This window comes from Protopterus annectens, chromosome 3.part0 (assembly GCF_019279795.1).
Source record: "Protopterus annectens isolate FY-2018-M chromosome 3.part0, PAN1.0, whole genome shotgun sequence".
Lineage (NCBI taxonomy): Eukaryota > Metazoa > Chordata > Ceratodontiformes > Protopteridae > Protopterus > Protopterus annectens.
In genome coordinates this window covers 1,066,486,690-1,066,501,164 of record NC_056731.1, presented here as the reverse complement: position 1 = coordinate 1,066,501,164, position 14,475 = coordinate 1,066,486,690, and positions in this window count along the sequence as shown.

The following is a 14,475-nucleotide window of genomic DNA, read 5'->3' as shown; positions in this document are numbered from 1 at the left end:
TATGCATTCCGGCTTTTCCCGGTTAGGGGTCGCCACAGCGGAACTCCGGTCCACTAATGATTGGCAGTAGATTTTTATATGCCGAGTTGCCATCTTTGACACACAACCTTCAACAAAGGTATGCCCATTCATGCATGTCTCGAGAGAAGATGCTTTAGCTGAGAATCAAACAGGACAACGTCTTACTGTGAGGCAACAACGCTACCGCAGCACCACCACCGCAGTCTTGAAATACATAATAGTAAATATATAAATTTCCTCTAAATGTGAAAAAAGCTGCCAATGTGACCTTATCACTTGGTCAGCTGCATTATTTTTGTATAATTTTCAACATTCTGTGTCCATGTTAAGTGTTTGCTATGCAGCTCATCTCAGCATTCATATTCAGTACTTAATATATATGGCCAGTTCTTCCCTCCCTCAAACCCATGCTCATTATTTGCTGTCTTGCACCTTGTCCACCTTCCAGACTTATGTATAGTTCTTATTGCCTGAGATCTCCCTACTTCCTTAGATCAGTTTTTGTTGCACAAAGCCACCAAATCCAATCCACAATTTCTGTTCATCCTTTAAAGACTGACACACTGTAACTTCAGTGAACTGAAGAATTTTTGTGATATCCAGTTACTGCCTTTGTGCATTTCATGCTTTTCACAAGTCCAAAATGGCTCCGTTTAAGAACTCCTTTCTATTTGGCTCCCAAAAATCTGCAGTTTGCCTGGGTATTCTAAAAGCTCTACACAAACAATGATTTTCTTTGTCATTTTCCATCCAGTGTAGATCATGGCTGGAAAAGATTTATAGGTCAGTCGATTCAGCCAGCAATTAAATGATTCACTAGGCAAGCTTAAAAGCTGACATGGTTAAAATTATAATATAGCGATTCTATTATATTATTCTTCTGCTCAAGAACAAAGTGACTGCAAAATGCGTAATTCATGAATAATGTAAGGAAAGTTAAACAGGATTCTGTACTGTTCATCGAGTATAAATAGTGCAAGGCTGCAGTTGGTCGAGTTCAACCTGATGAAGCTGAATTCCCCAGTCAATGCTTTGTATAAAATCAATGCTTGTGTAGTTTCTAAGTGTGCACCAGTAGTGATTCTTTTCTTTTGTAGAGATTTCACTCCTCTTCATGACTGTCTGACCATGGTGTTGGGAATATATATATATATATATATATATATATATATATATATATATATATATATATATATATATATATTTGGGTTTGGGCAGTGAAGATAATTCTACACTTGGTCTCCTTGGAACAAGGAATGAAAATGAACATCACAAAAGATCATTAATAGTTTTATATAGTCCATTATCTAACAATGTCACATGAATTATACAGGATTTTTGGTATTTAATTACTAGTGACATGACCCTTAAAGATATGGTTGGGAACAAACCAGGAATAGTTTACAAGATGGGAATGAATACAAAAAGATACTTAGAACAAGGAAATTGTTCAAGTGAAGACCATAGGATGGATAATAAGCAGTACACCACTAAATGTGGCTCATGCAACCAGTGTAGTTATATTACAGATATGAAGGAAATTGTCATTCATAACATATTTAGACCAAGATTAAAGTTTGTTAAGGGGAATTGTTAACACTAAGATGGTTATATACATTGCTATATGCCAAGAATGTTCTAGTTATTACGTAGGGAAAACGGAGAGATGTTTTAAAAAACGTATTTATGAACATATATATAACATAAGGAAAAGGGACCCAAAGAGTGCTTTGCATAAACATATTGAAGTGAATGGTGGAACACATGAATTCAAATTTGCATTATTGGATACCATCAGATATGATCCCAGAGGTAGGGATCATAAAAAATTATTGAGTTATCGAGAGGTTTGGTGGCAACTATTTTTAGATGCCACGACACTAACAGGACTCAATGATAATATATCTATGAAGGCTATTTTGGAAATTAAATAATATTATTAGTTAAGTTACATGTAGGTGGTTGGGCACACAACTATTCTTAATATTAACATTATATTCAACTTTTATATTGAGTTATTAAAACTAGGTATTTTTACTTGTATTTTTATTCAGTTTTACATTTTTATATTTTATTCTTTGTGATAATCAGCAATCATTCCTTTGAGAAATCACACCCAAAAGGAATGGGCAGATATAGTATGTTAGTCTGAGACATTGGCCATTAGACAGTTGATACAAAAGTTATAAGCTTTTTCAGAAATACATTGTTTCTTCTCATTGTTTAGAAGTGCATATGATTTTAGATAACCACCAATGAATTAGAGGTGGAATGTTTTTATTAGAAACGAGTACAAATTGCTTTTTATAGTGTTACTTTTGTTATACAGTAAAAGTACATTTTATTATATTATATTATTTGTAAGTAGGTAAGGATGTATTTGATACAGGTACAGACAGTAGACATATTGTATATTGCCAATATGGTAATGTATAGGATATCAGGATACTGTATCTTTAAGTGGTGGACAGCTGAGCGTTTTTTTGAAAACAAAGTTTTGGCGCCTTAGAAGTTATATAAGGCATTTGCCTTATTTGTATGGTGTTCTGAAGAAGCCTGTATGTCACAGGTGAAAGCGCTTAACCACATTGTTCAAGTTACGCTGTCTTTGGAGTTGTATTCATTTGTATTTTTTATTTTTTGTTTTTATGTCAGTTCGCAGTGTGGTTGTATGCAATGCACAGCTTTTGAATGTTTGTTTCTGGCGTTACATACCCACAGACAATAAAACTGTTGGTTTTTGGTTTTCGGCTGTGGAATTGCATTTTTTGGCGTAATAGAGCAAGCCACTCTATATACTCATTGTCGGAACAAAGCTTTGGTTGGATTGGAGGTGTTCAAGCACTTATTGGTACTCCGTGGTATTTTTTCCTACATTAGTACTCTTTTGAGGAGATCATTATACAGTTGTTTGTCAACCATGGAGAGCACCAGTGACAAAACACCCGAATGGAACATAGACCAGAAGGATGAAATACAGTCGTCATTAAAAGAGGAGATGAAGGCACTTAAAAGCGAAGTGGGCAGACTTATGGAACTCATTCAGTTGAGTATTGAGAATTCTGCTAAAACGCCAAAAAGATGCTTCACAAATACTTTGGAAGGTACTAGCTCTAACTTACATCAAGAGCAAGGTAATACTTCACACAAGGAAGAATAGAACAAAACTTTATGTAGCAAACCACCAACTGCTACTCAGAGAACCAACGGTTTTGATAAAAGAACAGACATTATTTTGGACAGTTGTCCCATTCCCAATGGCCAGGGAATTGATGACAAAGAGTGTCTAATTGATATAGACCAGGTATTCAACACCATGGAACCATTCAGTAGTAGTAGAAACAATGCCTCTGATTTTACGTGTGATTTCTCTATATATGATGTTGAAAAGGAGTCGAAACGCTTAGGTACCAAACCTAGGAGAACTCATCCCATTAAGACTTACTCCAATGTAGTTGTAAAACAAGAACAGCATAATAAAGGTACTGTACAACCTTCTAACCATGGTTCGACCTCCGTTAATAGAGTTGGTCATAACAATGGGACTAGTTTCAATAAATTTAACAAATTTATGGAAATTGATTGTAACTTTGACAATTTTTGTCGGAAACAGGACTTTAACAACATGAAGTCTGAAACTCTGGGGACATTGAAGGACATGATATTCATGTTGGGGAAGAAATTGAAAAACATTAACGGTATCAAGGCAGATAATGCTTACTTGGAAAAGTGTATTTCAATGAAAATTGTTCCCAAAGGTTTGAGGTTCTTCAAAGAACCCATGGGAGTGATGTTGAATGATTATGTAATTCATGATTTTAATTTATTTTTTGATGATTGTGGATTTAAGTTTATGAAAATGATTATTAAGCATAACAATGAAAAACTAGGTAAACTGATACAAGAAACAGAGATTCTCAACATAAGAATTACTACCGACTTATTGTTTTTAGAATGGGAAAAGTTGTACAGCAAACAGTTTAATATTGCTGAAAGATTGACACACAATATTTGTGACAACAAACAAAAAAAATCAATAGGGATGTGGATCAATATAGACAAGGGAAGGCATACAATTTGGGTAGGAACAAGGGGAAGAGTGGAGATTCAGACATTAATAACATGACAGAACAATACGATGAGGGTGTCCATAATAGACAAAGAAAATATAATTCACATTTTTGGAGGGAACAGATACAACAAAGGGAACCATATTTGAATCATCAAAAAGGTTTCTTTCCAAGAGGGAAGAACAAACAGAGGAACTGTGACAACAACAGATGCTGAAAGATAAAGATATTGACATTAATACTGACACCTTTGGGGGTAAAGCTATTAAGGTCAATGATAGAATACACACCTGTAATGGCTTCAATATATACAACTTTTCCAATGTGAATATTAATCAGGTATATTTCATGCTTTTGGCTAAGGGGATGTAATATATACTGACCCCGCATTTTGATTTGGTCGATTGTTTAGTTGAATTAAAGAAATTTACTAGGAAAATGAACCTAGCTATTATGTTTAACAACACAGATAACACCGGGGGGGGGGGGGTAAGGATGCTGGAAAGGTAAATTCTGAGCTGAGGGTGCCAAGTACCTTAGTTCCGGTAAATCATCCAATCATTGAAACATATGAGAAAATTGTGTCTAGAGAAATTTATAAATTATTCAAGGACTATAAAAGTATGCATTATACAAGTAACATAACAAAAGAAGAAAGAGATTTGCTTAAAGACCTTCAATTTAATGAAAATGTAAGGGTAATGAAACCAGATAAAGGCGAGGAGTGGTTTTATATGATAATTTTGAATACATCAATAGGATACACAACATACTATATGGATCAGGCAATTATGAATCTATCTCGCTTAATGAGATTAACATTGCCTACCAAAGAATTGGTAGTTATATAGAAGAATTTCTCATAGACGGAAGGATTGATAGAGAAACTTACACATGTTTGAGTGTTAAATTGCCAAGGTTAGCTACGATGGTAGGCATCCCGAAGATCCATAAAAATGTATTAGATCCACCTTTCCGACCTATTATATTGGGGAGTAAGTCTAAAACTTTTCCCATGGGCAAATATATTGATGTTAAATTGAAACATATGTATAATAAAATTACCCATTTAGTCAAAGATTTGTGGGAATTTTTGAAGAATTACCCCATTCAAACATGGAAGGACAGCTATATATTTGTTACAATTGATGTTGTTGATCTTTTTTCTTGCATTCCTAAAAAAGCGGGTCTTGAAGTCTTCTGTAATAGTATTATGGAACATTCTGACATATCTTGGGATGAGGTTAGTTTAATAATGGAAATGATGGATATTGTACTGGACAATAATTTCATCTACTTTGAAGGGGAGCACTTCAGACAAACCAGGGGGGTTGCTATGGGAGCAGGTTGTGCTCCCATATTCACCAACCTGGTAATGCTTGATTGGGAAGATAAAGTCCTCTTCCCCAGTACATTTTTTAATCATATTGTTCATTATTCAAGATTTTTGGACAATATGTATAGTTTATGGAATTCCAATATGGACAATTTATTAGAGTTTATACAATTCTTGAATGAGAGTAGTGAGTTTCTTAAATTTACCTATTCTTACAACACTGGAGGCATAGCTTATTTAGACACATTGGTGTTTTCAGAAACATATTAATTTTGTATATGTCTAATGCTTATTAGAAGCTAAAAGGGTTAACACATTTTCATTCTATTTTATGTACAAGCTTAATTCTGTATGAAATTATAAGATGATTTTTCAAACCACAGTATGCTTTCTGAAACTGCAAGATGCTCTCTGACCTAGTATTTGCTAGCACAACAAAATTCATGTTTATGCCTTTTGGAAATGTACTGAGAAGCAGGTGATTATCTGCTAGGTCAGGAAAATGTATGAATAGTGTATGAATAGAACAATATTGTTTTCTTTCTTATGATTGAATATGAACAATCAGCTCTGTTCGTGTTATGAGAACATGCACAGCTGCGGAAAAGAAGAGATACATGAAACAAAAGACTGCTTGAAGAATCTGTACTTGCTTTGTGCTCGAATTAGCTATAGTATCTTGAATGGTAACATAACATAGTGGGAAGTTGTATCTAACCGGTGGTCACCAAGGCCACATTGTTTTTCTTTGGAAGTTTTCATAAAATTGATAGTGCAAGCAGAAAATCATGGACAAACAGCTGCTATGTAATGATGATGTTAAAACTTATGATCTGTTATGTCAGCTTGGTAGGCAATGTCTTATTAGAAAATGTATAAAAATGTCTGTACTTCCTGATCTGATTAAACAAACTCTGTATTAGCACGTTTTTGTCTCCTTGCTGCAAGATTAAAGTGCCTTAACCTGAACCTACCGTGTATTGATAATTTTTAAAGTTTATTTTTCCTATGACAGTGTACAAACACAAAGGTACTTTACGTTTGAAAATTTATAGAAAAGAAACTTTTTCTAATGATTATTTGGCATATTGTAGTTACCATCCTGCCAGACAAAAGGAAAATATATATAAGGGCCAGTGTATAAGGGCTCTAAGAATGGCATCTAGGTACGATATATTGGTTCAAGAGATTAGATACATACATACAATGTTCTTAGAGAGGGGATACCCACAAAATGTGTTGAACAAAGTGGATAAATATGTATTAGGGTTGTGGGGCACTACATACAAACCATTATTGGGTTTGGGCAGTGAAGATAATTCTACACTTAGTCTCCTTGGAACCAGGAATGAAAATGAACATCACAAAAGATCATTAATAGTTTTATATAGTCCAGTATCTAACAATGTCACATGAATTATACAGAATTGTTGGCATTTAATTACTAGTGACATGACCCTTAAAGATATGGTTGGGAGCAAACCAGGAATAGTTTACAAGATGGGAATGAATATAAAAAGATACTTAGAACAAGGAAATAGGTCAAGTGAAGACCATAGGATGGATAATAAGCAGTACACCACTAAATGTGGCTCATGCAACCAGTGTAGTTATATTACAGATATGAAGGAAATTGTCATACATAACATATTTAGACCAAGATTAAAGTTTGTTAAGGGGAATTGTAACACTAAGATGGTTATATACATTGCTATATGCCAAGAATGTTCTAGTTATTACATAGGGAAAATGGAGAGATGTTTTAAAAAACGTATTTATGAACATATATATAACATAAGGAAAAGGGACCCAAAGAGTGCTTTGTATAAACATATTGAAGTGAATTGTGAAACACATGAATTCAAATTTGTATTATTGGATACCATCAGATATGATCCCAGAGGTAGGGATCATAAAAAATTATTGAGTTATCGAGAGGTTTGGTGGCAACTATTTTTAGATGCCACAACACCTCCAGGACTCAATGATAATATATATATGAAGGCTATTTTGGAAATTAAATAATATTATTAGTTAAGTTACTTGTAGGTAGTTGGGCACACAGCTATTCTTAATATTAACATTATATTCAACATTTATATTGAGTTATTAAAACTAGGTATTTTTACTTGTATTTTTATTCATTTTTACATTTTTATATTTTATTCTTTGTGATAATCAGCAATCATTCCTTTGAGAAATAACACCCAAAAGGAATGGGCAGATATAGTATGTTAGTCTGAGACATTGGCCATTAGACAGTTGATACAAAAGTTAAAAGTTTTTTCAGCAATACATTGTTTCTTCTCATTGTTTAGAAGTGCATATGATTTTAGATAGCCACCAATGAATTAGAGGTGGAATGTTTTTATTAGAAACGAGTACAAATTGCTTTTTATAGTGTTCATTTTGTTATACAGTAAAAGTACATTTTATTATATTATATTATTTGTAAGTAGGTAAGGATGTATTTGATACAGGTACAGACAGTAGACATATTGTATATTGCCAATATGGTAATGTATAGGATACCAGGATACTGTATCTTTAAGTGGTGGACAGCTGAGCATTTTTTTGAAAACAAGGTCTTGGTGCCTTAGAAGTTATATAAGGTGTTTGCCTTATGTGTATGGTGTTCTGAAGAAGTCCAGATGTCACGAGTGAAAGCGCTTAACCACATTTTTCAAGTTACGCTGTCTATGAAGTTGTATTCATTTGTATTTTTTATTTTTTGTTTTTATGTCAGTTCGCAGTGTGGTTGTATGCAACGCACAGCTTCTCAATGTTTGTTTCTGGCATTACATACCCACAGACAATAAAACTGTTGGTTTTTGGTTTTTGGCTGTGGAATTGCATTTTTTGGCATAATATAGCAGGCCGCTCTATATATTAATTGTCGGAACAAAGCTTTGGTTGGATTGGAAGTGTTCGAGCACTTATTGGTACTCCGTGGTATTTTTTCCTATATATATATATATATATATATATATATATATATATATATATATATATATAAAGGTTTACCATCATTATCCTGAATCACAGGAGGTGGTCGAGTCCACCTGCACAATGTCCTACATCCCAAATGATGGAATGCCAAACACTGACAGTCCAGTCTTTTCCCCTTCTGGATTCATGTTAACTCTTCTTCCTGGGTCCAGAGTGGTAGGGAGTTTCGAGGTCGGGTGTTTATGTCAGGTATATTAGAATTCGGTATTCCAATTTTCATGGAAGTGCATCATCCATAGGATGACTTTACTGCCTGTGATTCAGGATAGTGATTATAAACTATATATATATATATATATATATATATATATATATATATATATATATATATATATATATATATATATATATATATATATATATATATGGGGTGTGTGTGTGTGTGTGTGTGTGTGTGTGTGTGTGTGTGTGTGTGTGTGTGTGTGTGTGTGTGTGTGTGTGTGTGTGTGTGTGTGTGTGTGTGTGTGTGTGTGTGTGTGTGTGTGTGTGTGTGTATGTTGTGTTTAGACAGTGAGTGGTGTTTGATCCCCATAGTGGGGGAATAGGGTATGGCAAATGTTTACACTTATGTTTTTTATCAGGCTGAATTCCCAACCAGTTGTGGTCAGTGAGCTGATTGCTCAACAGATTACATTTGGATCCAGATTCCGTAAAGTTTGAAGAATGTGGCGCATTACACTGATAGCAGCAGAAAAGTTGTGGATAGTTATGTAATATGTAAATAAGCCACAGTGAACTCAGAATATTTCAATGCACAATGGAGTATCTCAATAGTAACTACGAACTGTGTATCACGTGCAGGTAGGTTATGGAAATAATCTCACAATCAAAGCAGCCTGACATTCATAAATACATATCTGTAACTGAATCTCTCCAGTAAGCTTACAGACAACTATGGAATATCTCCATAAATCCAATATTATTAAATACACTATCACTTATGGATTCTGGTAGAATTTTCTTGTAAATCCATCTTTATGTACTGTTCAGTTTTGCTGTTTGCATCTGTTCGTACAACTGCATATGGGAAATTACTACATGTTCTCGATGAAGATGTCAACACCTGTATGCAGAAAGGTAATTCACACACCACTGCAGAAAGATACAAACATTTTTCATATTGCTCACATTTTTCATAAATTCATCAATCTAAAGAGATACATCTGATGATGAGTAATGTAAACATAGGTGTATTATGAGCTAATATTCTTCAAAACAGCAATGCTAGCAAGTGAACAATTACGTTAGCAACTACCTATGACTCAGGTAAAACTGAAAGTAAGAGAACCTGCATTCACATGGGTTTCCTCCGAGTGCTCTGATTTCCTCCCACATTCCATAAACAGATCAAGTGGTGACAATTTCTCCCCACAGGGGAGTGAGATTGCAAAATATGTTATGCCACAACAAGGATGGGCAGGGAATACAGTATGGAGGACTGAAGTCTGGGCCAACTTCACCAACATGAATAATGTGGTAGGAGATCACAATAGATCCCTTAAGGCTTATTGCCAATGCTGCTTTGACATGATCCTCCATGTAGCCAACAGGTTTTGACGGTATGAGAGGTTAAGGGATGCCACTGGTGGTGGCCCACCATTGACCCCTCCTGATAAGATCATTTCTGCATATGGCGAATGGGAGTACCACATACCAGAGGGTGGAATAGAAGCAGGTGTTCCAGGCCACAGAAGTTTGTGTTACTTTGCATAACAGTGATGACTATAAAGTAAATCATCACATGTTGCTGTTGCATGCATATTCATGTGTTGTCATTTTTGTTTTTCTGCAGCAGAATTGCATTGTGTACATATAACCACACAGGGTAATGATGATCAGCATAAGTGCAATGATATAAAGCTATACAACTGCAACAGACAGAACAGTGCAACCAGCTTGTGTAATGTTGTCTGCATTAATGTTCACAGGTCCATCTACTTCTGCACAACAGCAGGAAATGGCAGGTGAGTGTCTCCCTACAGTGTTATTGTGACCACTGCCTGCTATTGCCTCAACCAAATGTCACTGCACTGCTATTTACTGCCATATTGATGTTTCCCTAACATTGTAAACTATATGTCCATCAGCTGGGAGCCCAAGCCATGTAGGTGCAAGTACAGACAGACCAGGTATGTTACGGAAACAGGTTCATAGTTTACAATAATGTCAAGTAGATCTGTGTTGCGTGACATTAATGTTGCTGTTTTTCTACACAGGGACATCTGGCCAACAGTTGCACCTTACATCACATGAGTATTAGCAGCTCTTGTTACTGTGTCATATACGCTGTCATGTCAGTATTCCATTGTCTGCATACATGACTATGTTGTATTTCACTTTACTTTGCCTCCACAGGATCACACAGCATCAGGAGTCTTTATGCAATTACCTATCTTGCATACATGTCATAACTGTTACTCCTGTTGTTGTCTTCCATTAATACTGTGTCCTTATACCTATTCAAAGGACAGGCTACATCATCATCAAGTGCACAGTGTAATACCTACTGTATGTTTTAATGCTATTGGAATGGTCCATGCTGGTAATGATGTGATTAAGAATGCTTTGATTTTGTTTCTCTACAACAGTTGCATTTCATCCCTCTCCTCCCGTGGCATCTTTCCACAACGACTTGTTAGGTATGTGATATGGTTACATCCCTCACATATGTCGGGTATGTTTGGTATCTAACATAATTCTCACTTCTGTGTTATATAGATTATGTGGCCCATACACAGCCAAGACCTTATGGTGAGGCATTATTATCTGTAACACTGCACTGAGATATATGTGTCATATATCTTTAATGATATACAGCACGTGATGTAAGCACATTGTCCTGATATGTGTCATCTGTATCTTCTTTTAGCACATCAACTGCCTTTATCCTCCATTAGCTGGTTCATTGATCCAGATCTGGGATCTGATGTGTCTCAGTATGGTAGTATGCCCCCTGGCACACAGGACACTTACATGGTGAAACAGTCTAGCCCAGATGGTGACAGTCTTGGGGCTGTGGCAGTGGTCTCAGATGTGGAGGAAAACTTGTACAGCCATTCTCACAGTCATAAGACTTCAGATGGTAGGTAGCATGAAGCCTGTGGACAACAGACCCAGGTTGAGACTGTTGCTAATGTTGACAGTTCATCACAGTACATTGATACTGACCATTGTAGTAGATGTAGACATGCAGCTGATGTGCATGGGCACATGTCAGAGGGTGTCCACCTACTCCTACAGACAAATGAATGTTTCATTGATGTCAATTAACTGCCATCTGTGCACTTGCCCATGCCACAGATGTCAGTTAAGTGACATCACTGACATCTGTGCACTTGCCCATGCCACAGATCATGTTGCACACTAGCTGTATGTGCTGCATAAAGAATAGGATCACAGTTATGGTGAGGTAATGGCATCATTGGCTGCACAGAATGAAAGTGTGTTATCTGCAGTATAGTCCGTAGAGTACCTGGCCTCTACAGTATTACAGCAATGCCTTAGTACAATCAGAGTTTTGTGTGCCCTGACTCTGCTTAACCAATTGCCACATGAGAGAGGCAGGCCCCATTGGGCATAAATGTCTATACTCCAACATACATACACTTCCACTACTTGCCCATCTGATGTGGGTCAAGCAGTAAAAACAAGACAGTCAAGTTGCAGTCATGCTTTTTCCCACTGTGTATCTCCATATGCTGACATCATCCCATCCGTCTGCTCTGTGGAGGAATCTGGGTCAAGTATTTCCATATGTGGTAGTGGCAGACCAGAAAGCAGAGTAAGCAAGCAGCATGGGTATCCTAGATTCTGTTAGAATAACACTGACAACTGACCCTCTCCTTCCAGTAGTGTCAGTCTCAGCCTGTGGCAATGATGATTGCTGTGCAGACCATTGAGAATGTCATCTGTCTGTGTTCATTGATAAGTCTGATGCCACAGGGGTCAACAGTCACTGACTCTATTCATTACATTACTTTATCCATATTTTACAGTGATATATTTTGCTTGCAATATTGACTACAGTTGTGCATTATATCCTGTGTTGTTTTCCTGTTTGCATCTTTTTGTAGAGGACAGATAAGAATGAGTGCTGAATAGATGTGTGTCCCTTATTATCTGCCATACACAGATACACTAATATGAGTCTGTATGCCTACCTGTGTCAATTGTGCCCTGAGTTGATGATCCCAGTTGTGGCAGATTTGTATATGTTCATACTGTAATATGTCATGACTATGTTGTCATGCCTGATGCTCAGTGTGTACATTTACTGGGTAATTGTCATTAGATGCAATCTGTGCTGTTGTGGGGGGGGGGGGTAACACCTGAACGTCAATGTTTACTGTGTGTACTTCTGTATCTATGACTTGTCATGACTCAAAGGACTGTGTCAGATACTGCTATGTTGTCTAGGCCTATACCTGTGGTCACAAATTCCATCACTCACACTTTTGTCTTCTACTCCATGTCCCCCTGCTCCTCCTCTGATGCCTGTGGGATGTCATCTTCAGACATCTGGGGATCTTGCAGTAGTTCACCCACACCTGAAGCTGGAAGACCACCATGTGCTGTTATTAGCATATTGTGTAACATGGTGCATATGGATATCATCTTTCTATGTTGTGTATTGTAGTGCACCTCCAGATGTATCCAGACATCTGAGTCTATCTTTCAGTATATTGAATGTATGATGCCCAACAGAATTTTGTGTTGTTGCATACACTTTGTTGTAGGCCTCCTCTGCTGGGTTTCATGGTTCTCTGTATGGGCTCATTAGACATGGCTCAGGTGGATGACCACAGTCACCAGTTGTGGGGAGTAAACACACATGGTGGCAGCATTGATATTGTTGGGAGGGATGTCCTTATCTTACATTCTAGCTATGTTCTTGCACTTACCCAGCAGTATTCCCTCAGGTATTTCACATTGCTGTAATGCAGCCCTCAGACCACTTTCCCTCCATATGGCAGCATCATGGACACTTACAGTGGGTTCTGTCATGATATCTGTTACAATGCCATTTGCTGCACATATGAACTGGCAGGTCAGGGATGGCCAGCCTTTTCTGTTAATGCATCTCTCTGCTTCTGGATGAACTGGGGTCTTCCAAGGAATGTGGGTGCAATTTATGGCATCAGGCCATGTGGGAAGTTTGCAAGGTTAAAGAACTGGTGCATAACAGTTCACCATTCCATGGGGGTAGATGGAAAGTGTGTGTCATACACCTTGCTGCAAATTGCTGCCATGAATTTGAATTTGAACAGGCTACAACTGAGAGCTGTATGTGTCAGTCCTACAGCATCCCCCAAGTGTCATTGGAATCTCCCAGATGTAACTGTACCCATGATGAGACACACTTTTATTTCAAGATTGATGGAGTTGCCTCACAATGTCTGCATAGACATGTGTGGGGCACACATGTTGCACACAGCCTGCACCAGCTGTCTGTCTGGGTGGTACCTGTCAATTATTTGCTGAGATGCAACCTTGCGATAACTCTAGCTGGCTGCCTTCTAGGGCACACAGCCAAGCCCTCATTCATGGCTTGTAGTACTGTAGCCTGTTGCAGTTCATTCACTGCAGGTAGCATTTTTTTATTTTATTTTTGTGGTAATAGTATGGATTCTGTGGTGTTCTGTAGTAATCGCTTCTGTTCCTTATAATGCAGTATAGCAGACAATAAGGATTTTGGAAACAGAGTCAGCATTGCAGTTTGTCACATTTAAGTTTGTGTGCAGAATGTGTTTTGGAATCTAATGGGCATGTGCAGAATCCATAATTATTCTGCACTGAATAGTTAAATTCTTGGACTGTTTGCAGCTTGTCTTCTGAAATCACATACACAGTTAGTGTGCTGAAGTCTTCCTTCAGCATACTGTACTGTACACAAAAAGCTTTTGTAATCCGGCCCTTGATAATAATGTCTAAATGTTAATTGGTAGATTTAATAACATGTCCCTACACACTCACATGCATGCACACACGCTCACACACACACACACACACACACACACACACACACACACACACACACAT